General features: G+C 51.1%; 1 long non-coding RNA gene across 2 annotated transcripts; it reads right to left on the reverse strand.

The window, feature by feature from the left end:
* Positions 1 to 4,269: 4,269 nt before the first annotated feature.
* LOC121026270 (uncharacterized) lies at positions 4,270 to 10,613 on the reverse strand. 2 transcript variants are annotated; one of them, XR_005788320.1, is made up of 3 exons: positions 10,251 to 10,613; positions 6,451 to 6,573; positions 4,270 to 5,031 (listed from the first exon to the last, which is right to left on the reverse strand). It is a non-coding gene; the product is annotated as an uncharacterized LOC121026270 (long non-coding RNA). The 2 variants fall into 2 exon arrangements; XR_005788319.1 differs by lacking the exon at positions 4,270 to 5,031 and adding an exon at positions 5,123 to 5,340.
* Between the last annotated feature and the right edge of the window lie 9,603 nt (positions 10,614 to 20,216).

The following is a 20,216-nucleotide window of genomic DNA, read 5'->3' on the forward strand; positions in this document are numbered from 1 at the left end:
CGCCATTGGTAATTCAAGCCTTCAAACGGGCAAGGGGACCTTGGTAAAGGGTCCTGAGCGAAACAAAGCACCGTCTTCCCTTAACTTACACCATAGTTTATTCCTGAAAACTCCAGATCATTCCAAACAAGGAAAAAAAGTAATCTTGTGTCTATGCAAAATAGAGTTGGGTTCTGGGCTCAGGTCGTCTTAGACAGCTTTTTAATCTACATGGATGTCCAGAGGGGCGTTCAAAATTGGTGCCCATGTGTCCGGCCCCAGAATTAGTCCCGTGGATAGCTGGCGGGCCGGGCCCCACCTTCAGATGGGAAATGAAACCACAGGGAGGAAGAAGCTCACCCAAAGTCCCACGGCCAGAGAAGGGCAAGGTCGGGGCTTGAGCAGGACGCTACTGGACTCGAGGTCTGGATCCAGTTCACTAGAGGCTCGTAGACGCCCCTCCCCAGAGTGAGAGCTGCACTTAGCCCAAATGGGAGCTTCCTTGCTCAGGAGGCTGTAATCCCCACGCACGCCCCAGAGCAGCCAATGACGGGGGCGACAGGGAGGTCCAAATGCCAGCCCCCTTGCCTCAAGTTGGGACCAACTCTGGGATACGATTCATGCTCCAGGGCTACCCATGGGCTCAGGCTGAAGCTGCTCTCTTTCTTCACTTAGCTTTCCCCGCCCCGCCCCCCTCCCTGTTCCCACCCTCCCTCCCTCCTTTCGGGAGATGTCCTCAATAAGTCACACGCATAGGGATCTCCATCGCAGGCTCTGCTTCAAAAACTGACCTAATATGGGTCAAGATCAAAAGACCAGTTCGGTGACTATTGCAATCATCAGGTGAGAGATGATGGTGGCTCAGACCAAAATGGCAGCCGTGGGGGGTGGAGAGACGAACTGGTGAATATTCGGAAGGTGGGTGACTTCCTTAGGTGCTGCCGCACTACGGCAGTGAACTAAACCAGGGGCCAGTAAACCACATCTTACGAAGAGATCTGAACCCCAGCCTTTGGAAGGGGCCCCCGTCCAAGTTTGTCCTTCCTAGGAGACTGTCCCTTAGCCCTAGGGAACCATCTAGGGTTTCCTTATGGCCCTTAGTGACTCTTTTATCATAGGTTAATAATTCTTTATATAACATTTCCCCTGTTTAAATCATAGTATGGTTCTGTCTTTCGATGGGGCCCAGGCTGCTACATAGGTGGGACCCAGCAAAAAGCCAGCGGGGAAAGACTAAGTGGGCTCTGTAGAGTCTCAGCCGTGGCATTACAGAACAGTTTAGAAGGGTACGTTGGCGGCCAAGAGACGGTAGCTTAGTAACCTGCCCACGGTCATTTCCGGCTTTCCCATTCTATTACTCCGATCTTTTTAGTTGTCCTCAAAAGGGCATTATTGGAGGAGCACTTACTTCGAAATCAGAGAATGGACATTCCAGTCTTGAGCCGACTGCTAACTCTCCCCGGGGCCTCAGTTTCCTCACTTGTCAAAGGAAGTAGTTATATCAGAGGCTGCTAAGAATCTTCTCGTCGTGAAATTTCTGTGACTCGGTGAGAGAGACACCTGCAGCTGTGGGGGTTGAACTCCAAAGCGCCCAGTGATCATTACCAGTGATGGTCATGATCCCCCCCGTCTGATGATGATCAGGCACTGACACCTCGCTGCCTTATGTTCCCTGACCCAACCCATTAGTACTTCCTGACAGCTCGACCCCCGAGTAGACTCTGAATCCACACACTTCTCTCTATCCCTCCCCTCATGTTTTTGGAATGTTTATTTATTTTCGAGCAGGGGGAGGGGCAGAGAGAGGGAGACAGAGGGTCCCAAGCAGGCTCTGCGCCGACAGCAGCGAGCCCAACGTGGGACTCGAACTCACGAACCACGAGATAGTGACTTGAGCTGAAGTCGGACGCTCTCAACAGCCTGAGCCCCCCGGGCGCCCCATATCCCTCCCTATCTTTACCCAGGATGGATGAAGGGTGTAGTTTATGCGGAACACCGTCCTTCTGCCCGTCCGCAAGGTGCCTACGTGACCAACCCCCAACAAAAACCCTGGGTGCCGAGTCTCTACTGAGCTTCCCTGTAGACAAGCCCTCACACCTGTCAGATCCCCCGCTCCCTGCCACCCGCACAGGCTCATGGTCCACTTCCACACTTCCACACAAGTCATACCATGTCACTCCTTTGTGTAAATCTCTCCAATGACTTCCCACCCAGTAGCATCCAGACTCCTCACTGTGGCCCACGAGACCCTGCATGGCCTGGACCCTTACCACTCCTGTAACAATGCCACGTCCTGTCTTGCTCAGGGCCATACGCTTACCATTTCTCCCCCCGCCCCCCGGCACCCGTGCTCCCCCACCCCCAGGCTGGCCAGCTGCTTCTCATCCCTAAGACTGACCCATCAGAGATCCCTTCCCTGCGTGCCTTTCCTTCACAGCACTTACGACAATCTGAATGTATCTCATTTATTCATTTGTGTGTTATCTCTTGCTGTCTCCCTACCCCCCCCCCACTCCCCAGGATAGAAGCCTCAGGAGGACAGGGACCTTGTCTGTCCCATTCAGTACTTTATCCCCGGCAGCCAGCCCGGTGCCTGGTATAGACAGTATTTAATAAATATCTATGAGAAAGTAAGTGGGATCCATTGTAGACAGCCTGTGGTTGTTTACCTGGTTCCCGTTTCCAGGTGCCTGCTTAAGTCTAGAACACGTGCACCTTCTTGATTTACCATCTGCCTCTCTGGTCCCTGCGAGGCGGCTCTGTGCACCTGCACCAGGTGTGAGTCAGGGCGGTGAGTTGAAAAACAAAAGAACTCATACTAGTAAATTTATAGTAAATTTAAGCAGAAAAGGACTTTACTAAAACACAGTGGGTAGCTGGGAAATTTCCCAGAAGGGCCAGAGAATCAAACTGAAAGCCCACCCAGCTAAGAACTTGGTCTAAGACTCATCCCACAGAGCTATTCACCTGAAGATACCTCCAGTATGTCGGACGCAGACGCTATGGCTCCCACTGCCCGAAGCACTGACGCGTAGTCTCCCCGCTCGCTGGCCATCCCCAGAATGCATTTCATGAGGTTCCTGTTTCTCAACGCGACGAGACTCCAATTCAAAGTTTACGTACATACGTGGGCACAACCGGAGTCACCTGCCGCCCTAGCTGCAAGGGAGTCTGGGAAACTGAGTAGCTAGAGTTCCGCTGAGCCGGTAGTTTGTAAGGTATGAAGTTCGCCAGATGCAGGAAAGGAGCTCCGAGTTTCTGGACAGCTAAACGAAGCACAAATGCTCACTCAACTCTCCAGGCGGGTGGCCACGGAAGAGCTATTTTCCCCTGTAAGCCATTGGCTCTTCCCGTGCCAGAAGGCTGCAATAAATCATCCTCCAGTTATGGTTGTCCTCAGGGGTGACACACAATGCTTAACCGCTTCCCCGAAGGCCTCTGTCTCTTTAGCCACTCTCCTTTAGAGCAACGAAGAGACGGTTGAATTGTTGTCGAAGCACCTCGCATCATTACTCATTCTGGCTCAGCACGAAGGCAACCTCAGGATCAATGTGGTCGTTCCCGAAAGGTTTTTATATGCTAAACATCAGATGTAGACACAGCCTGGGAGATGACGGAGCCAGTCCACCCGGGATGTACACGTATGAAACGGGCAGAGAGAGGGCTGCCCCGGGGTCCACCCTAAACACTGTATCCCTCCCTTCTCTCTATCCTCAACAAATATTTGTCGACTGTCTGCCATCTGCCCAGCAATGTGTTAGAAGCGGGACATACGCCGCTGAGAAAAACATAGGCGTGGCCCCCGCCACCATGGATGGTCCATTTGGGCTACAGATTGGGAGGGCAGATACTATACTAACCGAACAGTCATTCATATAAATCTAATACACAGACTGAGACAAGCATATGCTTTCAAAGTCAATAAAATCACGTTACTCACCTGCTCAGAATCCTCTGACTTCTTCCCCATGCCCAGAGTGAAGGTCTCACGCTACCAGCCCCACAGGATGTGATCGTGGCTGCCTCTCTGACGGCCCCCTGACGTTTGTCCCTAGACTTACTGGGCCCAGCCACGCCGGATCTTTCCTCTGTTTCTTCTACTTTATTCAGGCAACAGTTATTTGAAGTCTCTGTTACACACAATCAAACCATCCTGAACTGACACAGCACATCTGGGAGCTTTGGTCTTTATTTTTAGGGTAAGGTGAGGCCCTCGAAGCATTTAGACAGTTGGGTGCATTTAACGATCCCCCTGGTCGCATGGAGGACACGCAGTGGACACTGGGCGAGGTGGTGGGTGAACCCTTCTGCCCTCCCACGGGTTAGAGGACAGATTACGTCGAGATATGGCAAGACTTGGAGAGTCTTGGTCCCTGAGCAACCACAAGGTTTGAGATAGGTCACATTTCCGGACCTCAACGTCCTTGTCTGCTACCCCAAACAAACCTGCCGTGTCTTGTCAGAAATGAACAGAAGAGGCAGAATCCGTGGCAGACGTCTGTGATCGTGATGGTAGAGAGACCCCGGGAGATGAGAACCCCTGATGCCCTCAGCCGACATTCCTCAGCGTCCCTCCCCCGTGAAGGTCCATGGTGATGAGTATCTGCTCAAGCAGGGGACAGATAAGGACAGACAAGAAAACAATGTGACTGTCAACACAGCCCACACCCCGTGTCAACACTCACAGCCAGCCGGTCCTTGCCACCTGCGATCTGACCACGAGCCCCAGACGCCTCCTGATGGTGTCCTCCTGACCTGGGAAGTGCTGGGAGCGGACACCCCAGATGCCTCTGCCAGTGATGGCTGGGACCCTGAGGGCTTGCTTGCAGCCCACCTGCCCTGTCCCGCTGCCCCACTGCCCTGCAGGGTGTCCCACAATAAACCCCTTACCTTGCCTCAGCGTCTGGCACTGGGAGCCAGACCGAAGGTCGGTGGGAATCAAATGACATGTGGACAGAACGGGGGCCGACAAACCTTTTCTGTAAAGGGCCAGAGGCTAAATGCTCTAGGCTCCGCGGGGCGCAGTCTGTGTCACAACTATTCAACAATGTCCTGTAGCGAGAAAGCAGCCACAGACGACACGTAAGCGAATCGGTGTGGCTGTTTCAATAAAACTTTATTGACAAACACAGCGGGCTGGGTTTGCCCCCTAGCTGTGCGTGGCGGACTGCCGGGATGGAGAATGGACGGTGCTGGGCCAAGAGCTCCATCAAATACACGGTCGGGGAAGCCTCACTAAGGAGACAACGTGCGCACAGGAAGTCACCAAATAAAGGTCCAGGGGAGGGCGATCCAAGCAGAGGGACCTGGAAGACCCCAGGCCATGAGTGTGTGGAGCGGAGTACATGGCTCAGTACCTAGCTGGAGGAGGAAGGGAGACAAGGCAGGTAATGGTAGAAATGGCAACGGATACTTAATGGCCCTGCCTTCCCAGGCAGGAAGTGTGATTATTGTCCCATTTTCCAGAGGAGGAAACCGAGGCACAAGGAGGTGAAGCAGCTGGCTCAAGGCCACCCAGCTAGGTTCCAGGGGGCCAGGATGCCTCTCGCCTGCGTCCAGAGAGGAGCCGTCCCCGGGGAGAGGGAGTTTGGGCTACGTGCCCAACAGAGCCAGGGTAACAAGGAACGACATTCATCCAGCACCGACCCCGTGCCGGGCCCCCATCTAAGCTCCACACGGACTAATTCATCTAATGCTCACATCGACGGATGTTATGAGGTGGGGTTGATTGTCACCGTGTGACAGAGGAGGAAACTGAGGCACCGAGGGTTTAAGCAGTGTTCCCAAGGTTGTTTCTGGGAGTGGCTGAGCCAGGCTCCAAGCCCAGTATGACTTTAGAGATGCTGCTTCTGCACACACTATACATGTACACACACACACACACACACACACACACACACACGTGTGCATGTGCACACAGACTCAGAGAGTCAGCAGCAGACAACAGTAGATGGAAGAGTGTTGCCCCGAACGTGGAACATGATGAGAAATATCTCAGAGGCTGTTTTCCACCAACTGGGAGTGTCTGAATGAAAGCCCAGCCCCACGGCCCACGGTCATGTACAAGAAGGGTCTGGGGGCACGGAATCCTGGTTGTCGTGATCATCAGCTCTCTTCCTCCAGACCTGGGCTTTTCGGATACAGTGTGTGCAGTAAACGCACCACAATGAAGTCCAAATTCCATCTCTCACTAGCGGTGGGACAAGGAGCAAACACTTCGCCATCCTCTGCCTCAGTTTCCCCTGAAACATGACTGATAACACTGCCCTCCCCAAGAATTATATATGACACCTGGGCATGCTTAGAGCGTGCCGGGTACACAGGAAGTGCTCAATGAATGTTGACTGATATACCTAAGCCCTGTGTATAAACGATTCCCTTCCTGACTCCCCAGCACCAGACAGCCCCCGAGAGCCTCAGTGAATGACAGCTGCCACCACGCGGTGTCATTGTTTCAAAGAGTCTCCGTACCGAGCGCCTGGTGAACTGCCACGTGCCGACCGGAGAATCGTCCAGCCTTTGTCTCGCTGGGCTGGACCGATATCCAATGTCACAGCGTTTTAGGTTCTTCTTTTCTCTGCCTGTGTCTTTTCTCTGCGCATCGACAAGAAAGATAACAGCTGCGCTCGGACTTTGTGTTTTAATCATTTTAATAAGGCACAGGAAATTGGGTGGCTTAGGGACTCGGCGTCAGAGGGAAGCTGTCACTGTGTGGCCAGAGCAGGTGGAAGGGGGAGAGTCAAGGGCAGGAAAGAGGAGGACACTCGGGGAAGGCAATGGAATAGCTTGAGAGGCTTCGACGGCCCAAGTTAAGTTCACCTCTCTCTCCCAAACACCTCAGCTGTGCCAGGCACATAAGGCAAGTGCCAATAAATATTTGTGAATACACGAACGGAGGAAAGAATGAATGACCCGGCCACTATCTAATGAGCTTTGCTACTCTGTCCCTACCCGGTGAGTCAGGCACGGATCCACAGCGTGTGCTCAGCGACCATCTACTGATGCCTTGAACACCTAACAGATCCTTCAGTCTTGCTCCCCTTTATGAGCCTGTCTGGCTACAGAGAGCTCCGGGAGGACGGGATGTGCTGTGTGTTTCTCTGCGTTCTCCACCATGCCCTGCGCTCGGGCAACTCTCAAAAGGTAACTCAGGATCGGAATGCCTGGGGACATGAGAAACGGAGTCGTCATTCAGAAAATTTCACCACTTGCAGGCCACGCCCTACACTCTCTTGTCAGCAACAGCTCTTAGGGCCTCCATACCTTTGCATAGACTGTTCCCTCTGCCCACATGCCTTTCCCTCAGTCCCCACTTCTCCGGGTGAGCTCCTACTCATCCCTCTGCATCTGTCACTTCTTCTGTGAAGCCTTTCTCTGATTTCCCCCTGATTGCTCCGCGACCGTCCTCAGCCCAAAAGTTGGCCCCACCATCTCTGGGACAGCACATGCCTCAAGCCCCTTCCGTGTTCTGCTGCAAGTCTTCGGTGATGATTTCTGTCCCTTGCTCTTAAAAAGACTAGGGTTATGAAAATGAGCACGAACCCAGAGATCAGAGAGTGGTCCCTTCCGTTCCACGTAGCCCAACAACCAGGAGACCCGGGAAATGGGAAACCCTCCCCGTCCACCGCCATCCGGATGGAGGGGACCCCGGGTTTCACAAAGGAACCCGCAGAATCGCACCACGACGGCCGCGCTCCGCCCTGCCCGTGAGCTCATGTCGTCAAGCCCTGGTGGGTTTGGTTTTGTCTGAAGGTTTAACAGGATTTCAGACTTGGGGGGTGGTCTCCTCGGATTTTCTCCTTCTTTTTCCTTTTGAGGCTTAACACTACCCCCACGACACCAAAGAAACAACCGTGGCGGAGAAGATTAGAATTACACAGGATGTAATTCCCTTTCACAGAAATGCCAAAGGGTACTGGGTCATCTCGAGTTGTGATTTTCCTCCTGCAAGAGCCAAAAAGCTGAGATCGTGGATTAACTAAAACGGCTGTGAACGAAGTGTGGCTCTTGAGGACCGCAGCTGGAGGTAGAGGTCTCAAACCCTAAGGACCCACAGCGGAGGGTTTGTGAAGCAAGAACAATGAAGCATCCAATCAGATATCGTGCTACGCGGCCACAGGGTAGAGATAAGGGACTATCAGGTTTCTTCAGGTTTGTCATTTCTCGGCTCGTAGATGTGTGCGCGCGCGCGTGTGTGTTAACGCAGTGATTCCATTCGTGTAGTATTGCCTTACGGGGAGCCTGAAAGGTCGAGGGGCTCACTTCTGGTTACGCAAGGGTTGGGATTGTTCAAGAATAATTTTCCCCAAAAAAAGGTAAAACTATGACTCTCAGACAAATACTCGATGAATGTGTCAGAGGTGTGAACGCGGTAATGAAGGAGCCAGAAAAGTTTTAAAACCAAGTCAAAGAAAAATCCAGGGGCGCCTGGGTGGCTCAGTCGGTTAAGCTTCCGACTTCGGCTCAGGTCATGATCTCGCAGTTTGTGGGTTCGAGCCCCGCGTCGGGCTCTGTGCTGACAGCTCGGAGCCTGGAGCCTGTTTCGGATTCTGTGTCTCCCTCTCTCTCTGCCCCTCCCCCACCAAAAAAATTTTTTTAAATAAATAAATAAAAAAGAGAAATGCAAAGTGCACACACATTTGTAGGCCATTAGGAAGGTTGAAATGAATTTCATTAATACGTGCAAAAGAGACTTCTTCCATAATGGGGGGGGGGGTGGGGGCGGCGGAGAAAATCAGTTAAAAACACCCCCTGGACATAACATGCATTTCTATGGACAGGAATGATTTGCGTTACTATCAGTTTGCTATAAATGAACTTTTATCCTTACGGGATTGTAAAAATAAAAACCTAGTCTAAGACAAGCAAAGGGGAAGATCACCTGGGACGATGAGCTAGTGAAGACACCCACCACATTGCAAAATCTTTCCCAATTTTACCCAACAGGCTACTGGCATTTAGTGGACAGGAGCCCAGGGACGCTACAACTCCCACCATATCCTCCCCTGTGCCCCGCAGGGCTTGTAAATGTCTTTCTGGATATTCCCCTAAGTACGGGCCCTGTTTGTGATCAACTGAGCCTCCAGCCTGGGAACACAAATGACTTTGTTGAACCTGTTCATGTGCATTGAATAGGTTTTACTCCAGTGTCTGCCCCACGTGTGTTCTTTCGTTTTGAATATGTCTTGTACAGGCTGGCTTCTCATTGACTTGCTGCTTTTACTTATTTTTATTTTTTTAATGCTAATTTTTGAGACAGAGAGAGAAAGAGAGAGAGAGAGAGAGCGCGTGCGAGAGGGGGAGGGGCAGAGAGAGAGGGCGACACAGAACCTGAAGCAGGTTCCAGGCTCTCCAGCAGAGAGCCCGATGCGTGGCTCGAACTCACGGACCGAGAGATCGTGACCTGAGCCGAAGGCAGACGCTTAACCGACGGAGCCACCAGGCGCCCTGTTTTGCGGCTTTTAAATACACTTATTCATCCACAGCAGAAGCAAACATCTCACTGATTCTTTAAATCTTGTAGTATAGCTGCTCCCAAGTGCGTTTTTATTATCCTCAAATTTTGTATAGTTCTACCGTTTTGTTATTTTTATCATAAGCAATATCCTATAAGTTAATTTCCTTTTATTTCTCCTCGATATGGTGACTAGGGCAATATTCTAATTTTTTAAATTATGCGTATAAGTAGGTCATATTACTCATGAATTTCATTTCCGGGGTGTGAGGCAGCATTACACAATATTTGCCATAAAGGCAGGTGTTGAGTTAGTCATGAGGGTTGAGAACCACTGTTTCCATGGAACGCTGCCATCAGATTTTTCTCTTTCTCCAATAACAGCCTTCCAATTCTCTTTGGGGAACAAAGTTTTCACCGTTGGATACAGACTGGAGGATCTGCCAATCAGGGCCCCTGGTTCCCTTGAGGGGTGACCGCTGACCCAAGCCTGGACGATCTAGTCTCTCTGTCAGAAGCCGTGTCTTAAAGCCATGTCTGAAGCAAGGTGATCAAAACATCAAAAATACTGGATTCATGTCTATTCTAGCAGCCAGAGTCGTTTCCTGTGTCTTACAAAGAGTTCTGACCCCAAAACAAAACAAAGTAAGCCGACAACAAACAAAAAAAGCCAATAAAAGATTCCCCAAGTCTTCCTGGAATGTTTACCTAAAACATTAATAATACAGCACTTGAAAACCAAATGGAAAAAATTAGTTCGAGACAAAGAAACCTTTCATGCGTCCTTCCCACAAGAAGCATCTCCTGGATTCCTCACCTGTGGCAGGTGTGTGGCACCTTGTGGCGGGGATCCCATCCCCAGCGCGTGTGAACACAGTCGGGGTGGGTGGGACCCGGACGACGGGCAGGCTAAGGACTGCAGACGAGCCTTAGAACCTGTACGGAAAGAGCTGTCTACATAGAATTTTTGTAAAACAAATCACATTCCAAGTTCTGCTTCTTTGAACAGGGTAAATACTTATGGAATACGCATGGCAAACCCCTAATTTTTTCTTTTTTGTCTCGCTCTTTTTTTTTTTTTTTAAGTTCTAGATTCACTGGAGCTTTCCAGGTTTCTGGTTCAGCAAAGGTTGTTTTCAGTTGCGTTTCTGTAATATAATTTTTTTTAACGTTTATTTATTTTTGAGACAGAGAGAGACAGAGCATGATTGGGGGAGGGGCAGAGAGAGAGGGAGACACAGAATCCGAAACAGGCTCCAGGCTCTGAGCTGTCAGCACAGAGCCCGACGCGGGGCTCGAACTCACGGACCGTGAGATCATGACCTGAGCCGAAGTCGGACGCTCAACCGACTGAGCCACCCAGGCGCCCCTCAGTTGCATTTTTGAAACCCAGTGCCAATCAGCTTGAGAAACTATCTTCTCAGAGAATCCTTCATTTATGTAAGATGGCACACTTTCCTCTACTTACCTTTTCTAGTTCATTGACGGGCTCCTGGCTGGGGCTCTTTCAAGGCTGGTGGCGGGGCCTCCATCACGGGTACACGTGACCTGTGAGTGTAGGGGCTTCACCCTCGAGGCCATTCTCATCTGAGGCGCCCCCAGCTTGTCCCTCCCTGTGAATAAGCCACCTCTGCTGAGACCCTCTCAGGCCAGTGCCACCAAGTCCTGGTCACCCGAGTCATGCAGTTCTATCTATCTGACCTCTATTTCCTCCAAATATCCAAGCTGAACTTGAGTGAGTGGGGCTTCCGGTTACTGAACGAAACTGTTACCTGAGAGTCATGGGGCAGAGAGAAGAAACGGACCCTTTGGGTTTTGTTAAATTAAATAATACGTGATTTTTTAAGTTACCACAAGGACAGAAAGGCTGAGAATGTAGCATCTGTCTTTGGTCTCTCGCTCCCGACCTCTGGTCCCCTCCGGGATCAACCATTTTTTGGTGGCTTCTGAACTTAGATACTTCTTTTTTTTTTTTTTTTTAACGTTTTTATTTATTTTTGAGACAGAGAGAGACAGAGCATGAACGGGGGAGGGGCAGAGAGACAGGGAGACACAGAATCGGAAGCAGGCTCCAGGCTCCGAGCCGCCAGCCCAGAGCTCGACGCGGGGCTCGAACTCACGGACCGTGAGATCGTGACCTGAGCCAAAGTCGGACGCTTAACCGACTGAGCCACCCAGGCGCCCCTGAACTTAGATACTTCTGAAAGCGATGCATCTGATTCACAATGCCTATGTTGTGACCTGCCTTAAGGGTGGCTCCCTTTCCACTGCTGAGTGGTATTCCACTGCGAATACTAGTGGTTTTCCCATCGACGGACGCTTGAGTTGTTTCCAGTTTAGAGCTATTACAGCGAGAGCCGCTCTGAGCGTCCCTGTTCCTCCTCTTTCCGGATGTGTTTTCATATCTCTTGGTGTACATATGTATGGGAGGTACGTTTCCTCCACATCTACCTCTGACGGCGTGGGACATTTGTTGCCAACAGGCCACTGTGACATATGAGGATTCAGCCCTCGATTTCCCCAGCAGGGTTCGGGTCCCAAGGGAAGCTGCACGGACTCGAAGCTCAGCTCCGCCACTCGCTGGCTGTGGGAACTTGGATGAGTTATCGCTTTTCCGCGTCCACATCTGTGAAATTACTTTCGAGGATCAGACACCAGCCCCTAGGGAAGAAGGGGTATGTGAAAATGGTCTCCCTGTTTCGTCCTAACATTTGGCCTTTGATCTTCTTTCTGACACGGAGCTCCTAAATCCCTTGGAATTTCCTGGGCGATAGGAGTGTCTTCTGTTCTAATGAAGCGACTCTTGGTGGCCTCCTGGATGGCAGCTGGTCACCAGAAGGACCAAGCCAAGATTAGCAGTCTGGAACTTTCAGCGTAAGCTGATAACAGATCATGCCTATGTGATAAAGCCTCCATAAAAATCCCTAAACTATGGGGTTCAGAGAGCATCTGGGCTGGTGAACACATCCACAGGCGGGGGGGATGGGGTACAAGGACAGAAGTGCCCGCACTCAGGACCTTTCCAGACCCTTCCTTATGTGTCTCTTCCTCTCCCTGTTCACCTGTATCCTTTCCTATATCCTTTGTAATAAACTGGTAAACAAAAGAAAGTATTTCCCCGAGTTCTGTCCATTCTAGCAAATTATCAAATCCAACAAAGTGTGGCCACGGGAACCCCAAATTACAGCCTGTCGGCCAGAAGTCCAGGTGACATCCTAGGACTTGTGATTAGCGTCTGAAATGGGGGTGGTCTTGTGGGACTGAGCCCTTGGCCTGTGGGGTCTGACGCTAACTCAGAGCGGACAGTGTCAGAACTGAACTGAATTGCAGTACACCCAGCTGTGCTGCAGAATCGGGGAGTGTGGGAAGAAGTGTTCGATGCGAGCGCTAAGGAGAAGACAACAGAGTTTGCCTTCAGTGAGGCTGGCGGATGAGGCTGGTTTTCCTAGGCAGCCGGTGGCTATCGCTGACTGCCCACTGCATCCACGACCAACCCTCCCCAGGAAGGGTCCTTGGCTTCTCGTGAAGCCCCTGATCCCCTCACATCCCACGGGCCTGTGAGGAGCTGACTCCAGCTGTTTTCCTGGGCAGTGATTTGGTCAAGAGCACACATGTGATGCAGTTGGGGCCAAGGAGATTCCAGAAAGGGTTTGCTGGAGTTTTCTAGAAAACTTCCTGCTTGCTCCTTTAAGAAAGCTTCCAAAGCTTTCCTCGGCCTGATTGTTTCTTCTGAACCCACGTGACCCTCAGTCCCCAGGAGGGTCTCCTCCCTCGGGCAGAAAGAAGTCCACTCAGAAGACAACGCCAAGATGGAAAGAATCCGGTCCTTGGAGACCTCTTTGGATTGCTGACTCACCTGTTGACTGATGGGAACCCACATGCTCTGTAACTTAATAAGCCAATATCGGTATGAGTTCCTGTTACAGTGTCAGGGGGAGAGCGGTAGGCCTGTTCTGACACGATCTCAAATTTTCCATAAGACTGTTCAAAGTTCAAACCATGTCTGGGAGATGTCAAACACCTGCCAACAGCAAGGAGGCCATAAAAGGGTGAATACCTCATTTGAAAGGGAAGCGATTTGCTAACGATCGATATCGATATCGGGTTGCGTTTAGAAAATATAATGCTCCCCAAAGTGAATCAATACAACAGTCCCAGGTGCTTCCAAAGATGCTAAAACAGCTAAGACTTTCTCCTGAGGCCATTGTTTTCTCCGGCTGTTGGGGTAACTGTATTCTGGGACCTGCACCAAGCTCGGATAACTGCGACAAAGGTGGAAAGCGGGACAAGGAATAATTCCACTTGCGGGCCGTTGTCCTGTATAACCACCTGGATGAAACCCAGAAAGACGGGAAGAGAATCAGGAAGTACAACCTCCTCCCATCCACTGTCTCCCCAAGTTTCTCTTCTCTAGTAAATTTCCCCAAACCAGCTCTCCAGACCGCGGTGTCCCGGGGACGCCATCACCCGTCGTGTCAGACCCCGAACTCAGACTCAGAATTCCTCGCTGCCCTTGGAGATATTTTAAGTTTCACGTTTTTAACCATATTCCTATTTTATACACATTTTCCCAGCATTTCCCACAAGTGTAATCCATATGGATGGAGTTTTTCTCACAAGAGAAAAATAGGATTTTGGTGAGAACGTCGTCTCGCGACGCTTCCTTCCGGGGCGCTCCACCCAAGGGCTAGACTCACTCCCACGGAAGGAGAGTCTGTGTTCAATATAAATGCAAAACGCTCCAGACACTCAGGGTTCTCTGTGCTTTGCATGAATAGAGACAGCAGCTTGCCAGTGGGCAGGACTTGGCGGGGAGGCCCCTGTCGCAAATCCGCAGCCCCACACCGCCACGCTCCCGAAGTGCCTGTGAAATCTGCCTCCGTCGCTAATTTCACACCCCGGGGACAGAGCTGTGAACAGCTCAGAGCACAGAATTCTCGTTTTCCTAACAGTTTCCGTAACCCTCAGACACCCTTCTGTGGCACTTTCTCCACCTTTTAAAAAATTAAAATGTTCACTCCTGTTAAGGTTAAATCTCAGGTTTGTTTTGGCTTAATCATCTCATTACTGCCTTGACTTTGCAAACAGCAGTGACTTTATTTTGTCTTCAGATCTTCTGCGAAGCTTTCTCTGCCTGGGTTGCATTTTTTTCAAAAGCGAAATGAATCGTTCGCATATTCCGCACTCATTATTCGCTCTCCTGCAGCTTTCTAAATGACGTAGGTACTTGGATGCTTCTGTGATGGGCACAGAATGCATTGGAAATGCGCTGTTAAAATATGCTTTTCATCTCCCTTCAGATCACAAGATGAGTTTTCTTCTCTGGGTTTCTGCAGACCTGAGAAACACTCCTCACGGCACAGGAGGCGGATCCTTCGGGACCGAGGCAAGTGAAGATGACTGTAAGAACTCGGGGAGCTGAATTTACAAACCCAAAAAGGTTTGCAACTGAGATTAGGGTTTAATTGTTTGGGTCGTTCCTGTTGACCAACTCGGTTGGGCATTTCAGTCAGTGAACGACTCAAAAATAGTACCTGCTCGGATCATAAAATATTGTGAAATTCTGGTTCAGCTGTCCCAGAAAAAAAAAAAAAATCATGATTTGTTTCTGATATAAATTGGCTGGTTAGGGTTTTTTATTCATTTAGTAATCCGTGGTTCTCATCATAATACTTAAAAGCAGAATTGGTTTTACAGTTAATCAGGACATTAGAGGCATACAACTCAAATTATAACTCCCAATAAGGGCACCCGGGTGGCTCAGTCAGTTAAGCGTCCAATTTCCGCTCAGGTCATGATCTCGCGGTCCGTGAGTTCGAGCCCCGCGTCGGGCTCTGTGTGGACAGCTCAGAGCCTGGAGCCTGTTTCAGAGTCTGTGTCTCCCTCTCTCTCTGCCCCTCCCCCGCTCGCACTCTGTCTCTCAAACATGAATAAACATTTAAAACAAATTTTTTTTTAATTTTAACTCCCAATAAAACAACAGATCCTGTCTTTATTTTAAAATTTGATATTTTGTTTGTTGCGGACTTTTTTGGCATTCGTTCTGGTTTTTAAAATACTGCATTAAAATCATATTTATCTTTTTTTACCGAGATTTGGGGGCACCCCCAAAATCTTTGTGCCCAAGGCCAGTCCGTGTCTGACCCGCCTCAACTTAGCCCCAGTCCCGAATTTACTTCAAGATCAAGGAAGTGGTGATCCCCAGGGGCCCCAGACAAGGACAGGAGCCCAGGGGAGCCTCCAACATTTCCCTCATCACAGATGGTGTGAATTGGGGGGTCTTCCCTAGAGGAAAGGAAGACTTAAGGGCTGAAGCAGGTCCCAGCTCTCTGCTATCTTCCCAAACACCAGAAATGCGTTCCTGCCTCAAAGTCCCGGCTCCCGACCTCCCCCGGGACCTGCCCTTCAAGTGACAACAACTGAGTGCTAGAACATTCCTTGGGCAAGGGTTTCCTAGACGAAACCTCCACATGCCAGGATCCGCCCCCCCCATCACCGTTGTGTACACACTGGGGACCCCACGGGGCCGGGGAGGTGAGGATTTCCAGGCGAGGGTTTCAGATTCAGCTGCAACCAGGACAGTCCTCCCCAGCCCTGCTCTGAGACTGGTACAGAAGTCAGCTTTGTAAGTGTCTGCTCTAGCTCCACGAATTAACAACCAAAACTCTTGGATGCTTGGCCTCCAAAACGCCAGATGTTTGGAAATTTGGAAACACTCGCGTCAGTGATTTTTTTCTTTTCTCCCCCACGTCTTTTTCTTTCTTTCTTTCTTTTTTCTTGCAAGTGATTGAAGCCTGTATGTGTTCGGGACTGGTTACGATCGGGACAAAACGTTGTTTTTAATCGCCCGATAGACATTATCCTGTTTTCGTAACAACTGCAGGGAGCAAATGCACCGGGCACCCTGGGGGTGTTGCGTGCACAAAAAAAGGACATTTATTGACCTACATAACTTATGGGCAGTCTCAGGTAGTGATTCTTAACGCAGGTAATTTTACGCACACACAGCCCCAAGGCTATTTGGCAATGTCCGGACACATTTGGGGTTGTCACGGGGGGGGGGGGGCCAGGGGGGGGGGGTGCAGCGTGCTATCCGGTGGATAGAGGCCGAGGATGTTGTTAAGTGTCCTACAAGGTACAGGACAGTCCCCCGCAGCAAAGAAAGATCTGTTCCAGAACTGACAACGGTAGCAAGGTTGAGAAAACCTGCTCCGGGGGTAACGGCTTCAGGCATGGCTGGATCCAAGAGTCCTCATAATGTCTACAAGATTCCATTTCTCTCCAGTTCTTGGCTGCTTTCCCCCGCATTGACCTCACCCACAAACGGGATCTCTCTGCTCTGTGGCCTGGCTCATGGCCTCACGGCCTCACAGAAACAAGTCCTGAGAAAAAGGGAGATATTCTTTCCAGGAAATCCAACCAAATCTGGCATTGGATTCCATTTGCCAGGAACCACCTTGACCGAAGAGGGTGTGGGTGGGCGTGGAGAGGGAGAACATTCTTATTGCCAAGCCCCTGGGTTCTGAGGCCAAATCTAGAACTGGAGGCTTGCGGATCGAAGAGGGGAGGGATCATTTGCTCCAAATAAAATCAGAGCACAGCTGCCAGAGAGGAGGAGGATGCTGGGTGGACAAAAGTAACAGATGCCCGCACCACATGCTCATGAATGAAAGGGCTGGGAGAACGGGTTTGTAGTGTTAACCATACGCTACGGGGAAAGGAGAGGTTGAACTATGAGACGAAATGCAGAAATGAGTCATCGTGCTTACCAGAAAGTATGTACGACCAAGGATTTGCAGGCATTTTCTTCCTTCCTTCCTTCCTTTCCTTCCCTCTTTCTTTCTTTGATCTGGAAAAGAATTATAAATATGTGTGACATGTAAATGCCTTCCGCACATTTCAACGAGGACAAATGAACTTGTGCCGGAGAAGCTAGTTTTGCACGGTCTAACCCTTTACACAAACAAAAGGGAATGTGGAAATACCGCCCCGAATGCCGGAACTGTAAAACAGGATTTCCCTCCGGGTCCCATTTCTGCAGACAGTTCGAGTTTTATTTGCCTGTTTTTAAAGATGAAAGTATCGTGTCTAATTCCTTAACAAAGAGCAAGCAGGTGTATCTTGGGGTCACGGTGATCAGCAGCTCCTTTCGATTCCAAGCTCTCCGTGTCGCCTCCATCTGCCTGGGGCTGGGCTGATACGTTTTAATGCACCTGCTACAGCCTTTGAGAAACAGAGAACGAGTCTGCAGCCAGCAGAGCCGACCTGATTCAGCCAACGGCGATGCAAGGGGGAAGGTTCATGGTCTTCCTGAAGTGAACGGGTGGGAAGGTCCTCCTCGGCTCTGGAATCTAGGGCTGGACACAAAGCCCACTGTCCCTGCAGTAATAACTCACAATGACAACACCATTCCCCTCTCCTTCTGACCCACTCGATGCTCTGCGAAGTCTTTCCATGTCCCCATCTCCAACCACTCTTAGGCCTCATGACTCATACACGCTGGCCTCGTTTCTAGTCCTCCGGTTCTCAAAACCTGTTTCCTCCCCCTCGGTCCCTGCACCTGCTGTTCCCTCTGCCTGGCACACTGTTCCCTCAGACCTCCCATGCCAGCCCGTCTCACCCTTTAGGACTCAGTCCACACGCCACCTCCTCGGAAAGCTCCCCCCCCGGACCACGGGAAATGAACCAGTGGCCCCCCCACCGCCCATCATTCTTTGTCCCATCCCCCATGTTGTTTCCAGTCTGCATTTCTCACAGTCTGAAATTTTCTGTGTATTTATTTGTGTCGCTGTATATTGTCTACCCTCATAAACTGGAACCTCATGAGAACAGAGGGATCACATCTGTCTTGTTCACGGCTGGGTCCTGGAAACCAGACAGGATAGGAGCAAAGGTACACGATCAACGCTTGTTAAATGAATGAATAGATCCACAAGCGGACGACTGCATTGACAGAGTTCACAAGGGGCTGTGTTGCTTCGCATCTGGTTTGTTCCATTTTTCTTCTACAATCGGGGTCTCCCCGGGCAGTGATGGTGCCTAGGCTCTGTGAAGAAACTGGGCGTGCCCGTGTTGGACGAAAAAATACGTAAACGCCTCTTCCCTACCCATCATTCTGCACCTTCAAGGATAAAACGCTCTACCTCACACAGGCCCAGGAGTTTTGAAATACATTTTTTAAACAAACTATGTAGACTGAGACCCTGGGAAAAATCCATGCGTGTGTGTGCGTGTGTGTGTGTGCCTAGACCCCACACAGTCTAGGTGGGGTCTCAATCCTGGGAGGTCTGGAGCTAAGATGGCCCTTCACACATGCACTAAATTGAGCCATGGGGGATGAACCTTTATACTCCCGGATTTACCAGTCTTTGGAAACGGGTGGCTCCCATGGAAAGAAAGTGGCCTTGGTCAAAGCAGCTCCCTTTGGCCAACAGCGTTCCCTGGGGAGGGACTCGGCCCTGATCTCTCAGCAGCAGCCGGCCCGGGATTATCTGGTTTGGAAGGAGACTCTGGGGGCACATCACAGCCTCTCCCCAGCCTCCCTCATCTGGGCTCTTGCCAAAGTTCCCCAGCAGGCCTCATTCTCCCGCTCTCGCCCAACAGACTGTTCTCCACCTGCCAGGCAGAGAAAGCTTGTGAAAACCCGAATCAGATCCTGTCCGTCCTCTGCTCAGAAGCCCGCTGGCTCCCACCTACTGAGAGTAAAACCCCAGGCCCTTGCCACGGCCCTGAGGGCCTGTCCCCATGGCCTCTGTGACCTCATGTCCCACCATTGCCCCCTCCCCCACTCAGCCGAGCTAGGCTGACCTCCCGGCCTTTGCCGGATGATGCCAGCCACACGCCGGCCACAGGCTCTGTGGTGACTGACTGACCTTTCTCTGAAGGCTCTGTCCTGAGGTCACCATGGGCCACCACTCGGGTTCCTCCACGTCTGCCAGACATTGTCTTCTCAGCCAGGCCTTCCCCCGCCACCTATTTAAAATTGCCAACCACCTTCTGCAATCAGCTGAACCTACGTACGCCCAGGTCCTAGTCCCCAGAACCTGTGAATTTTCACCTTACAGAGCAAAACGGACTTTGCAGGTATGATTCAGTGAAGGCTCTCGAGGTGGGCAAATTATGCGGATTATCTGGGTGGGCCTGGTGTCACCACAAAGGTCTTTAGATGGTCCTTACAAGGGGGGGAAAGAGGAGGCTTAGAGTCCAAGGAAGTGTCACGACAGAAGCAGGGATGGGGCAGAAGTGCCCTGAAGACGGAGAGGGCGCCACAAGCCGGCGAACACGCAGGAACGCGAGGGGTACTCCGAGCCAGAGGCTAAGGGAACGGGCTCTCCCCTCCAGTCCCCAGAAGGGCCCAGCCTTGCTGACACCTTGACTTTAGCCCCAGTGAAACTGGCTGTGGACTCTGGCCTCCAGAACCGTTACGAGAAGAAAATCCGTGTTGTCTTAATCCCCCAAGTTTGTGATCATCTGTGACAGCAGCCCTAGGACAGGAACACCCCCCTCCCACACGCCTGGAGCTCCCCATCGCGTGCTGCCGTCTCTCGGTTTTACCGATTTGTCTCTCCCCACCACTTGAACGTGTGTGCCTTCCAGAATCACGGCTCCGGGACCGCTGACGTTCCGTCCATCCCCGTGGCGCACGAGGCGGCCGAGCACCAAGATTCTAAATTCAGTCCGGGCGAGTTCAAGTCCCAGGAGGGCGCCCGTGGGCAAGTCACTTTACTTCCCAGTGACCCCGTTTCATTGTCTAGACTGGAGACAGAGATAGCAGCCTCTCTCA

Source organism: Herpailurus yagouaroundi, unplaced genomic scaffold (assembly GCF_014898765.1).
Source record: "Herpailurus yagouaroundi ecotype Mexico unplaced genomic scaffold, PumYag 68031, whole genome shotgun sequence".
Lineage (NCBI taxonomy): Eukaryota > Metazoa > Chordata > Mammalia > Carnivora > Felidae > Herpailurus > Herpailurus yagouaroundi.